Below are 12,441 nucleotides of genomic sequence, written 5' to 3' on the forward strand. Positions count from 1 at the left end.
ACAAGAAGTGCTTGCTGACAGGGGCCTTATCTATCTGTCTCTTGAGAGGCTCTGCCTGACCCTTCCCAATACATATGCAAATGCTTGCAGCCAAGTATTGAACTGAGCACAATGGAGTGAAGAGTAACCCTCCATCCACATTTTCAGTTCTTTTGACACAGTATTATCACTCAGTATACAAAAAGTATAGACTATCACAACAAGACACTCAATTTACACAATCTATAGGTCTGCAAAAGTACTAAAATATTTAAACTGACAAATTCATAATTCAACCAAAGTATGAAACAAATTCTCATTCATAGTAACTAAGATAGCACAATAAACTCCATAGCAAAATTTACTATAAGCCAGTGACACACTAACAATTACAAAAATCGAGATAATGTCTCCACTTAACTCAGTGTAGATATTATAGGTAAAAATATAAGGAAATTAAAAAAAACCACATTAATTTAATGTTCCATCTGTGTCACTAATTGTAATCTAACCAAGTTACATACATGAGCATAAGAGACGTACATCTGTGTTGTTGCAATGTAATCCAAGACAGGACTGTATCAAAACAAATACCAACTAGACAAGAATGAAAAATATAAGGTATATACTAACATTAGCAATAAAATTATCTCTCATAAATGACATCTAATTTCTTTCATTCCTGTGAGTAAAATGTATGAAATTATTCTCAAAATTTTTAATGAAGTATGAACAAACATCAACTAAAGAAATGTTTCATCAAATGACACTGACTACCAGGGACTGATTATCACACAAGATATCAGCATTATAACTCAGTGAATGTCTTTGCAGGTACTGATACTGGACAGGATGGGTGATGAATCTCTAAACTCAAGTCATCATTGGTTTCAGCATGATGACAAATTCTAGAGACGACAGAAATTACAGGAGTTTGAGGAGATTTTGTGAACATGACTAGCATACAATAGTATATGAACAACAGAGAGAATGGTCAACTCCTGCCTCAATGTTGCATGTGAGAATGCCCTTCCCTACACTAGACAATGGAAGATATAATGTCCCATGATTAAACTCAAAGTCTAAATGTTAAGGAACACTTATGACCTTCTCAACCTTTGTCTTACTATGGAAGTTCTGATGAGATCCATTGTGTTCATACATATGGCTGTTGACACATGGTCTGGTCCCAGCTGTCCAGGAGAAGATACTTTCTGAAAATATTTATGCCATGGATATGAATGAAATCATGGCACCTGAGGATGGAGAACATGATCTTCACAACATGTTTTCAACAATGTTTTGATCAAAAGTTTTCAGACCTCAGATGTAGAGCTTGAGGCAAGAATTTTCTCACTGAATCCAGGGAGCATTACATAAGATGAGTGGAAAATTATTGTTGAATATAATTAAGTAGATATCCAAACAGCAGTAGCCTTTAAAACAGACACATAGTTCTAAATGTGTGTCTGTGTGTGTGTTTGTGTGTGTGTGTGTGTAATGTTTGACTGCATAAGAAACAGATTAAACAATTGCTCTGGCTTAGATCCTAGCAAACATGAAGAAGCTGCGTGATTTCACTATTTCCTTTTTGTTCCTGAAGTTTTCTCTCATCTTGTGCTGTTTGACTGAACTCAGTTGCTTTTGGAGGATAAAGAATATTGAAGATAATGATGGACATTTGAGAAGTGACTGTGGTTTTTCACTCTCGGTATGGGATGAAGCTATTGAAGATGATTTGTATAATCAACTTATTCCTTTTAGGTAAGTCGTTAACTATGTTTCCTTCTTCAATGTCATGAATTAGAAATATTTAACAGTATAAACAAACTGTAAGGTTCTGTCCTGTTCTCCCCCCTGTTACTTTAGGAACTTCTGAAAATTATTACATCATTGACTATCTTAATACTTTGAAATGTGTCACAGTTTAGTTTATCTTTACTATGCTGGGCTCCAATTCACAATGCTGGACAATGAGAGAGATTAGATTCTGTTGAGTGTTTGTGGATATCTTGTCTTGAAAGATGTCTCTTCATCTACCTTGAATTCACAGTTCTTATCTTTGGGAAGAGCAAAATATGAAGAGACTCCAACACTGTCTATATTCTATTGTCTGCCATTGATTCTTGTATGAGCAGGCATCTAAATGCCTTCATAAAAAGCTTATCAAATTTTGGTCTCCAAAATTTGGACATACATTCAGACATTGAAGTATTTGTGAATGTGTAAATCTACTATACATGATTACATGAATAACTTTATATATATATATATATATACTGGTGATATAAATTTGATATAATTTAATATAACATTACATACATACTTTGTTTTTTAAAACAGTCCTTAAATGAGTCTCTCCTCCCATTCTGGAGTTGACACTTAATGTGGATAAAGACTGCCAGGCTTCATATTCTGTTACCAGAATAATCTTTTGGTACAATTATACAAATATTCAGTCACATATTAGTCTTATTATCACTATCAGGTAGATGGTCAATATATCTATTAATTATATTAATATAACATTAGTGAAGATCTAGGAGAATAAACGAATTTCTTGTGGATAAGATCGTGTTCTTAATGTGGCTACATAGTTTTGAGATCGCAAGTGTGAGATGTTATCATTTGTGCCTGATGATCATGAGGGAAGAAGTGTTGAAATCACTCACATTTTAGGTAATCTGAATGACTGGGACTACTTTTTTGTGACTGAGTTTTCCTGTAGTTTTCTGTCTTTGAATCTTCATCTCATCTCTTATTCAATGTTCATGTCTTTGGGATTTAAAGAATATGTTTCTCAATTGTTAGCCACAGTATACTATGTGCACTTTGACAGTGATGGTGGCTTCACATTATTATACTTTTCTTTTAGGTCAGTAGGAATTTCATTTCTGATGTATTCTGTTTTATCCTACACCTCAGTAGAAAAATAGTGGAAATTCTCATTGGTGACACTTTCATAAGCCATAATTAGGTTCATAATCATACATATATGAACTGAGCCAATGCACTTTTCAGGTTTCAAAAGAAAAACTTAACTCTACACACTCCAATTGAAAAATGCAATTTTCATCAAAAGAGGATGTTTGTGGTTTTTACTTCTGATGACAGGTAATTGCTAATAGTAGTAGATACTCTGCCAACTGTCCTGGCCAGGTGAACACATTTAATAGGGAGAGAAGATTTCTGTGTTCAGATATCACTTAAAGGTTCTCAAAGAATTAAGAAGACTGAGGTGTTAAGAGAAATCTGATACCTTTTTAATGAAATTGACATAGTAACAACACATTAAAGGTAACATTAAATTGATGTGTAAAAGAGCATAAAGGTTAATATTCTGGTTATGTGGTATATTGTATCATATTGTATATTTTGAAATGGATAAATTAATTTATATAAAATATGTCTTAATTATTGTTTATTGAATATTAACAGTTGAAAATATTAACGTCATGTTCTACAAACATCATGGAAATATTATTGATATTTTTTTTCCACTGTGTATGAAACTAACATTTTAAAATGTTTACTACAAAGAGTTTTTGCTATTCTGAAATCTGTAAAGTATTCTTATGGGTAAAATAATTTCTTTCCTACAAACACTGATAATCATTTTAAGTAAACTGATTGTTAGACAATGTACACAGATATATAATATGTTTTGAATACTCTGACACTATATCATATAAGGGCTTTTGAATATAATTTTAATGGTTCCTTTTTAATATTTTATGCTCCTTTACTAAATTCCCAAAAAATATTTTGTATGTCTTGAAACAATTTAGTACTCAATGTTAGATATAGGATTCTCAGTTTTGGATATTATTAAATATTCATTAATAATATTTTTAGGTTATGAAAAATGTAAATATAAAAGTTGAAAAAATTTTTGATATATTACCTGATTTTCAAAATACTCAAAATTAATATGTTTGATGTATAAATTTAAATAAGAAAAATTTTAAGGAGAATGTGTTATATCATTTATGTGTGGTTTAAGCCATGCTTATTTATTTATTTATCTGTGGAATTACAACTCTAAAGTTACTTTATAATAGTCTTGCTCAATAGGACAATAACCTAGTTCAAAGATGACAGAGATAAAAATAATCTTTATCAGTTTTCATGAATACAAAATTTATCATATCATAGTGCCCTACATCTATGAATTCTTAAATTGTATGGTGCTCTAAAGACTTCTAATTTATGAAACTTATTCAAGAAATTGAGACAGAAATTTCGCATGTCTCATATTACAAACTTTATTGCAATTTAAATTTTATGTTTCAGACATCTCCCTTAATCATTATTATGCCTTGTTCTAAAATACAAAAAAGAAAATCTGAGTTTCTTCTGGTAATGATTTTTGCTGCTGAAGAGATCAACAAGAATCCTTATCTTTTACCCAACATGTCTTTGTTTTTCGACATCATTGTTGGCCTTTGTCGAGATACATTGGTACTTCTGGATGAAGTATATTCACAACAAAACCATAGTTTGGATTTTATTAATTATATCTGTGGATTAGATCCAATGTGTGGTGCAGACATTATAGGACCATCATGGAAATCATCCTTAAGACTAGCACTTTATACTAGGACCCCAACGGTAAGAAGGCATAATACTGGAATAGTTAACATCTTTTAAATTTCATTTGCATGTGCCTACAACAAAGCTTGGAGAGCATGCATTTATGTGTGTGCTGCTACACACATACACACACATATTGTGTGTGTATATATATGTATATATGTGTATATACATAGTATATATAGTATATATAGTATATATTGTATATATACATATATATGTGATAAAGAGTTAAAAATCATATCTAAGCAAACAGAGAAAACTGTTTTATAGGACATTCAGACTTGTCAGAAATAGTCTAGAATCTAGAATCTAATAGATATGTATATATATATATATGTATATATATATATTTATACATATATAAATATATATACATATACATACATACATATATACATATATATACATATATATATATATAATATATATATATATAATATATATATATATTAATCTTATTATCCTTAACAGGAGTTCTGAAGGTGAGTAACGTTACCTGTATGTAAGTCCAAGTGTCCTAACAACCATATTCCTCATGTGGATGTTTCATCTTCTCTTCTGTATCCTTTAGGTTTTCTTTGGACCATTTAATCCTAACCTAAGTGACCATGACCAGTTGCCCTTTGTCTATCAGGTAGCCATGAAGGACACCCATTTGTTTTATGGCATGATTTCCTTGATGGTTCATTTTAGATGGACTTGGATTGGACTGGTCATCTCAGACAATGACCAAGGTATTCAGTTTCTCTCAGACATGAGGGAAGAAATGCAAAGGCATGGGATCTGTTTGGCTTTTGTGAATGTGATCCCAGAAAACACGCATTTATACATGACAAAGGCTAAGGTATATGATGAACAAATTACAACATCAACAGCAAGGGTTGTTATCATTTATGGTGAAATGAACTCTACTTTAGAAATCAGCTTTAGACGATGGGGATATTTAGGTGCTCAGAGAATCTGGATCACAACCTCACAATGGGATGTTATCACAAATAAAAAAGATTTCACCCTTGATTTCTTCCATGGGACTGTCACTTTTGCACACCACAAAGGTGAGACTGCTAAGCTTAGGAATTTTATGCAAACAATAAACACTTACAAATACCCAGTAAGCATTTCTGACTCTGTACTGGGGTGGAATTATTTTAATTGTTCAATCTCTAAGAACAGCAATAAAAATGATTCCTTTTACATTCATCAACACATTGGAATGGACAACACTGCACAAATATGACATGGTCCTGAGTGATGAAGGTTATAATTTGTATAACGCAATTTATGCTGTGGCCTACACCTACCATGAACTCATTCTTCAACAAGTAGAGTCTCAGAAAATGGCAGAACCCAAGGGAGTATTCATGGACTGTCTGCAGGTAAAGTTTCTTACATTATGTTTAGATAAATCAATGTGATCTTTTAAACGGACCCTGAGAAACAATTGTACATTTGTTAGAGATTATTCTCTCAGTGGAAAGATTTCTACACTGCAAAACTCCCTAATGAATCTTTAAATGGATAAATATCTTACACAAGGATAAGATTTAAATGGAAACAATACATTTTTGAATATCAGGGAGTTTTGTGAAAACGTGTCTCAACATTTCAGCAAATAAATTCAAAATTTAAAATAGTAGCCAACAGTTTTATCTAAAAGCCTTAAGTGATGACTAGGTTAGAATATTTTTCTAAAGAATAATTTCTCAAGAATAGGTACATGAGCTGAGCAGTGGTAGCTCACACCTTTAATCCCAGCACTTGATTGGCAGAGGCAGGCGGATTTCTGAGTTAGAGTGCCAGCCTGGTCTAAAGAGTGAATTCCAGGACAACCAGGTCTACACAGAGAAACCCTGTCTCAATAAAACAAAACAAAACCTAAAAAAGAACAGGTACATGAGCTGGGATTAATAGTTATTCATTTAAATTAACCATTATTTATATAACCACAAATGACTAAGACTGCACATTTTATTAAGTTTGTGGGGTTTTTTTGTACATGCATAATGTATATATATATGAAAGACCCAGAATCATCCTTAATTTTCACAACTTGCAGACATTCAGACTTCCCCTTCATTTGCACATACATGGCTTCCATTTTTTTTACAAAATATTTTTGACAAACATGTGCACACTATACACACACAGAAACACACACACAAACACACCATGTTACTTGATATTTGGTAATAATTTTTCTAGCACATTTTATCATTGAACATTAGTATTCAGTATATTAATTTTAATTATCAATAAGGTATATTTTATTTTACTACACAAGATTACTTTAATATAGTTGTCTTTTCTGAGAGTCTATAAAAAATTAGAGGAAATTCTGAATTTGGCATTCCCTTTATTGATATGCATATGTAACTATCTAATGATGCATCTCATTTAGATGGCTTCCTTGTTGAAAACCAGGGTATTTACTAACCCTGTTGGAGAACTGGTGAACATGAACCATAGAGAAAATCAGTGTGAAGAGTATGACATTTTCTTCACTTGGAATTTTCCACAAGGCTTTGGATTAAAAGTGAAAATAGGAAGCTATTTTTCTTGTTTCCCACAGAGTCAACAACTTCACATATCTGAAGACCTGGAGTGGGCCACAGGAGGAACATCAGTGAGTATACCACAGGTTTTTTCAGAATATCTAAATTTTAAAGTATGAGGCACTGAAGTAATAGCTCTGTAGTTAAGGCCAATTGCTACTTTTACAAAGGACCATCCTCAGTTCCAATCACCAAAATTTGATAACTCTCAACTTCATGTAAATCTGGTCATAGGGATCAAAGGCCTCTGGATTCCATGTTAGGTTGCACCCACATGCCTATTCAATGACATGACACAGGAATATAGTTACTAAACATATAATATTATATATGTACAAATATATAATTAAAATATTGTAACTTTATGTAAATCACAGAATTTTTGATTCTGTGTGAACATATTTATAGTTTAATTAAGTACAGCACATATTTATTAACAGAAATCTTTCTAAAGATTCAAGATTTTTAAAATTTATATCTTTTTATTAGTTATTTTATTTATTTACATTTTAAATATCATTAGCATTCCTGGTTTCCCCTATCCTGTGGTGGATTCCTCTATTGGGCATCAGTAGGAGGGGAGGCCCTTGTTCCTTTGAAGGCTTGGTGCTCCAGCATAGGGAAAGGACAGGGTGATGAGGCAGAAGTGGGTGGGTGGGTAGGGGAGCTCCCTCATAGAAGTAGGGGGTTGGTTGGATAGAGGGTTCAACGTTTTCTTTTAAACTTAGGAAAACTTCATTAATTGTATGACTGTCTTATATAACATATTTTGTTCATACTCATCAAACAACTTGTTCTTGATTTACCATACAACTCAGTGTTCTTATTTTTTATTTATAAATAATTATAGAGAAACTGATGCCAAATAAACATTCCTTTTTGATTAATCAGTTTTGGAAGGAAAAATTTTAAATTGCTATAAACTGAATGTTGCATAAATAATATTACATGTTATATAAATGTACTGTGACTTTCAGTGCATTTCGGGGTAATACAAATAAAAATGTCCCTGAAATATTTAAGTAATGCTGGTTATCAGGGGAATATTTATAGCCATATCTTTTAATGTCCCACATAGCAATCTATGAGTCATTATACATATGATGTATACATGAACTACACACACACACACAAACACACACACACCCACCAATATATATATATATATATATATATATATATATATATATATATATATATATATATATTGCTTCAGGTTCCCTCCTCCATGTGTAGTGTACCATGTACTGCTGGATTCAGGAAAATTCATCAGAAAGAAACAGCAGACTGCTGCTTTGAGTGTGTCCAGTGCCCAGAAAATGAGGTTTCCAATGAAACAGGTACATGCTTGCATGCAGAAAAAAAATGTTGAATTCAAAACATTCTCATTCCAGACTAGAAATATGATATGGCCTAGATGGAAACTGAAGACCTAAAGTCCCGTGTTTAGAACTTAATCAGTTAAATCATATCAACTTCTTTTGGACTTAGGATATAATCTGAAGTATATTCTACAAACAGCACATTTCTTTCACAACTGATTTTAAATTAAGTTCAGATGCTCAGGGTAACAGTTATTGTTTATTTTTATTTTTTTTTCCCATGAAACACACGGGAAGAAACAGAGATGGCGGGATTCGAACTCGGGAAGAAAGGCACAGCTGCCCTCTGGAGGCAGCCACCTAAGCCGCTGTGCCACCGCTGGCTTGCTAACAGTTATTGTTTAATGAAATATATTTTAAGAGGTTAGATGGCTTAAAGGTTTAAGCATTTCTTGTCAAAGAATTAAAACAAGAGTGAAGATTTCAAGAATGCAGCAAGAGAGGGGATAGCACTTATCATCAATCCCAGCCTAGCTAAGGAAAGAGGGATGAATGTAAATATCCATAATCTTCATGCCTTATTAAATGTGTAGTTGGGAAGGAAGAGATCTTACCACAATGACAGGGACATGCATTTGTCAGTGAGGCATACAGTTTCTAGAATGAAAATATTACTTTTTGCAAACAGTATTTGCATGAGGAATTGTGTGCTCTGGTGCCTATGGGTAGGTATAGACAAAGGGAACAACTCTCAAAGCAAAGTACATAATGTGTTTCATGAACTGGCATCAATACCTATGTATGCACCCTACTCTTGTTTGTGAGTTGTGAATTTATGGTTTGAGGAATGACATAATCTGAGACGATGCATATTATTCATCATCATATTTTTCCTTGTTTTGTTTCACAATGTTTTTTATGTTCCATTTCCTATGATGGTGTTTTGTTCCATCACCAAGCATATGTTAATAGAGAGCAATCATAAGTCAGTGGTCCCTATGGCAATAAGGAATGAAATAGATGCTCAAAACTAAACTATGTTTTGATATATCCTATTAATAATACAAATACTTAATTATTGCCTACATAATTATGATATCTTATAATGGTTTATTGTTCACTAGCAGATATGGAACAGTGTATAATGTGTCCAGATGATAAGTATGCCAACTTAGAGCAAACTCACTGCCTCCAAAGAGCTGTGTCCTTTCTGGCTTATGAAGATCCAGTGGGGATGGCTCTAGCCTGCATGACCCTGTGCTTCACGGCCATCACAATTCTAGTACTCATCATTTTTGTGAAGCACAAGGATACTCCTATTGTGAAGGCTAATAAACGCATTCTCAGCTACATCCTGCTCATCTCCCTCATCTTCTGTTTTCTTTGTTCATTGCTCTTCATTGGACATCCCAACCAGGCCACCTGCATTCTACAGCAAATCACATTTGGAGTGTTTTTCACAGTGGCTATTTCTACTGTGTTGGCCAAAACAATAACTGTGGTCCTGGCTTTCAAGCTCACTACCCCTGGGAGAAGGATGAGAGTGATTATAACAGCAGCACCTAAGTTGGTCATCCCCATGTGTACCCTAATCCAACTTGTTCTCTGTGGAACCTGGTTGGTAACATCTCCTCCCTTTATTGACAGAGATATACAATCTGAACATGGGAAGACTGTTATTATTTGCAACAAAGGCTCTGTCATTGCTTTCCACTTTGTTCTGGGATACTTGGGTTTCTTGGCTCTGGGAACCTTCATTGTGTCTTTCTTGGCTAGGAACCTTCCTGACAGATTCAATGAAGCCAAGTTCCTAACTTTCAGCATGCTGGTGTTCTGCAGTGTGTGGATCATCTTCCTCCCTGTCTACCACAGCACCCTGGGAAAGGTCATGTTAGTTGTGGAGGTCTTCTCCATCTTGGCTTCAAGTGCTGGGTTGCTAGGGTGTATTTTCATCCCAAAGTGTTATGTTATTTTATTGAGACAAGATTTAAATTCCCTTCAGAAGTACAAAGATAAGTTTCATCATTGAAACTTCATTAGTTTTAAAATGTTAGATGGAACTCAACATATCTTCCTGTTTTGTCTTAACAAAAGTACTACTAAGTCATACAAAAATTTTAAATAATATGCTATCACAGCAGGATAGCACTGCCTATTGAAATACCCATGACTAAGGCTTGGTAGAAAATGGTTTCATTCATGAGTACACAAACCTCAATTTTGAGTATAGGTAATCTCAGTTGAGGCATAGCTGCCATCATTTTGATATGTACATGTATAAGCAATGCTCTTATTTAAAGATTAATATAAAGAGACCCAATTGTTTGTGAACAGTGCCACCTCCAGACATGTTGTTCTGGGAATTATAAGAAAGAGGATTTGAGATAACATGGACATGACAGCAGTAACGAGCATAATTGCATGGACTCTAATTGGGCTCCTGGTGTTATTCAATTAACTGTGACAAAGGTACACAGGGAAATCAATACTGTTTTCATATGTTTCTTTTGACCATGGTGTTTTATTACAGCAACAGAAACTAAGACATTAGCAAAATGGTAAATTGTCTCATTAATGATTCGGAATATAATAGATTATAGATTACTGATACAATAAAAAGAACCAATTTGAAAAGAGAAACAAGAGTGAGTGTTAGTAGTGTGTGGAGCATAAACGCAGCATTGCATATTGTTGATGGCCATCACAGAGGAGCAGGCTTTCGGAGTAGCTTTACAATATATCGTGTATGTGTTAAAAATATCAGGTAACATATTAAGATGAGTACAGTACATGAAAAGGAATATGGGTTTCAGAGTTTGTCTGCAGTATAAGGCTCTTTTAGTTTTATAAAAACATACCATTTAAACATGAAATGAATGTGTTTCATTCAGTAAGAAATATCAGTAGTGAAAATAATATCATACACAATACCTTTATCACCATAATATCAGTGAGTTCTGTGAACATATAATTCACACCAGATGAAGGGTCTCATTATAAATTTTTCAGAATAAGAGTTACTAAATCTTATTTTATTTTATTTCATTATTACTTTTTTTTTTTGTTTTTGTTTTTCGAGACAGGGTTTCTCTGTATAGCCTTTGGCTGTCTTGGAACTCACTCAGTAGACCAGGCTGGCCTCAAACTCAGAAATCTGCCTGCCTCTGCCTCCCGAGTGCTGGGATTAAAGGCGTGTGCCACCACCGCCCAGCAGAGTTACTAAATCTTTATTTACATCTTTTATTGGATATTATATTTATTTACATTTCAAATTTTATCACATTTTTTGGTTTCCCCTCCAGAAATTTCCTATCTAATCCTTTCTCCTTCTGCTTCTATGAGAGTGTTTGCTCACCTGGCCACCCACTCCCTCTGCCTCCCTGCCCTCGAATTCCCCTACACTGAAGCATCAAGCCTTCAGAGGACCAAGGGCCTCTCTTCCCATTGATGTCTAACAAGGCCATCCTCTGCTACATGTACAGCTGGAGTCATGGGATACTACATGTGTACTCTTTGGTTGCTGGTTTAATTTCTGGGAGCTCTGGGTGGTCTGGTTGATTGATATTATTGTTCTTCCTATGGGATACAAACCCCTTCAACTCCTTCAGTCTTTTCTCTAACTCTTCCATTGGAGACCCCATGCCCAGTCCAATGGTTGGCCGTGAGCATCTGCCACTGTATTTGCCAGGCTCTGAAAGAGCCTCTCAAGAGACAGCTATGTTAGGCTCCTGTCACAAGCACTTTTTGGAATCCCCAGTAGTGTCTGAGGTTTGTGTCTCTATATGAGATGGAGCCCTAGGTGAGGCAGCCTCTGAAAGTGTTTCCATCAGTCTCTGATCCATACTTTGGCTCCATATTTCCTCACATGTATATTTTGTTCCACCTTCTAAGAAGGGCTGAAGCTTCCTCACTTTGTTCTTCCTGCATCTTGAGCTTCATGTGGACTGTGAATTGTATCTTGGATATTCCATACTTTTAGGCTAATATCCACT

General features: G+C 34.2%; 1 pseudogene; it reads left to right on the forward strand.

The window, feature by feature from the left end:
• The first annotated feature begins 1,537 nt into the window (after positions 1 to 1,537).
• Positions 1,538 to 10,478, forward strand: LOC117696008 (vomeronasal type-2 receptor 116-like; annotated as a pseudogene).
• Positions 10,479 to 12,441: the final 1,963 nt, after the last annotated feature.

The sequence above is a fragment of the Arvicanthis niloticus genome (genome assembly GCF_011762505.2).
Source record: "Arvicanthis niloticus isolate mArvNil1 chromosome Y unlocalized genomic scaffold, mArvNil1.pat.X SUPER_Y_unloc_2, whole genome shotgun sequence".
Taxonomy (NCBI): Eukaryota; Metazoa; Chordata; class Mammalia; order Rodentia; family Muridae; genus Arvicanthis; species Arvicanthis niloticus.